General features: G+C 34.0%; 1 protein-coding gene across 2 annotated transcripts in view; it reads right to left on the bottom strand.

Annotated features, from left to right (window-relative positions):
• Positions 1–1,753, bottom strand: part of LOC103475697 (beta-1,3-galactosyltransferase 2-like) — a 7,774-nt gene that overhangs the window by 5,557 nt on the left and 464 nt on the right. The gene's annotated exons all lie outside the window — the stretch shown is intronic.

Below are 1,753 nucleotides of genomic sequence, written 5' to 3' on the forward strand. Positions count from 1 at the left end.
TATATATAATTTTCATCCAAAGCAATGGGAAATTTTTCTGTAACGTGATGTGGAAATCAGTTTTCACCCGATTCTTGGCTCCATCACCAAACGATGCAGCGATTATCTCAAAGTTATATACTACTATAACCAAACCAAAGCGCAGAAACGCAACTCAACAGGAAGCGTGTGTAATACAAACAACTTCGGAGTGGAAATGGAGCAGAAACGTCACGTGCCTTGCATCATCACCACCTTTATATGTCTGTCAAAAAAAATCTAGTTTTCTCTTCTCTAAAATGATGAACAAGTTTAATTCAAACCATTTAATAAAGACTTTTCTCCTTGAGTCAATACCGTTTATTATCTCAAACAGTGAAAAAATATCTTTACTTAATTTTGTTTCAAGCTGAAACAAGACATTTGATAGCTGGACTTCCTGGAAAGAAAAGTGAAAATATATCTACCTGCACATTCCTGACAATCTACTGTCAGTAGAGTAGATTCAGGTTTAGGATTACATTTTAGTCACAGTCAGATCAGCTTTATCTATGGTCCCAAACTAACTTGTTTTTGGACAGCAATAGAGAAAATTCAGCACCAGAGTTTAAATGCTTTCACTCAGTTATGGATTTTTCTTTTTTAATAAACACTGTCCGAACCACTCTGGGATTTTGTGAAAAAGTAATTACCCAATTTCTTTGTAATTTTTTTATGTGGAGCATTTATTTATTTTATTTTTTTAGGTTATGGCTGTAGAATCAAGACGTGTCTTCTTTCATAGAACCTGTCTGACAACATGAAGTAGGCACACAGATCTCAAAAAGCAACAAACTACAGAAATACGAAAATCAGCAAAGTGATTTAAATCTCTTCATCCATGAAGACCAGAAACGTTTTAAAGCCATTATGGACAACATAAAGCAGTGGTGAACCTAACAAAGCTAAGAAAACAGAAAAAAAGCACACACGGAGCACCCCAAGGCTCAATCCTGGGACCACTCCTATTATGAGATTCATGGATTAATGAGTCTTTGCTCACTACCGACTGGAAGGAACCAAGTTGAAGTGTGATGAGTTTATGCAGCAATAAAAAGACCCACTGCCAATTACTTTAAGTGCTTGATTACAGTTGTTGGGTGACACATAGCAATTATGTGCCAGAGGTAATTGTTCCTCAGACATCGAGCCTGCTTGTTCTTACTCTCATCATTATTTTCTCATCTACCAACATATATGTCTAAAAGAAAGAGGCATGACGATGAACATCAGAGTTTGGGTTCTTAAATTTGTTCAGCGTTTGAAATAAAGTAGCATTTTTGTTCATTAATGATCAAAAACTATGTGCAGTTTTCTTTGGCTTCATTACGTGTCATGCTTGTGCTGGTAAACTTAGATTAATTTATGAGAGCTAAAACAGTTGTTCTTAATAAAAATAAAAAAAAACACACCATTAAAACATTATACAGCAATTTGATCCGCTCATAGCAAATGTGTTTAAAAGCTAATAAACTTTATTTTTTTTTTATCTAAACAAGAAAAACAGTTAGCTGAATAGATTTTATTAAATGTACGTAACTAATATTTATACTAAGGCACACCTTTTTGTCTTTCATTTGCGTTAAAACTACAACAGAGCGACTGAAAGATCAATTCGTTTTTTGTTTTTTGTAAACATGATTAACTTCTACGGACATGTTTTGTGAAAGCTACACGTCCTGAAGACAAGGAAAATTCATAAATGCTTAAAATTAAAATGCCGCTTGTACTATAT

Source organism: Poecilia reticulata, linkage group LG1 (genome assembly GCF_000633615.1).
Source record: "Poecilia reticulata strain Guanapo linkage group LG1, Guppy_female_1.0+MT, whole genome shotgun sequence".
Lineage (NCBI taxonomy): Eukaryota > Metazoa > Chordata > Actinopteri > Cyprinodontiformes > Poeciliidae > Poecilia > Poecilia reticulata.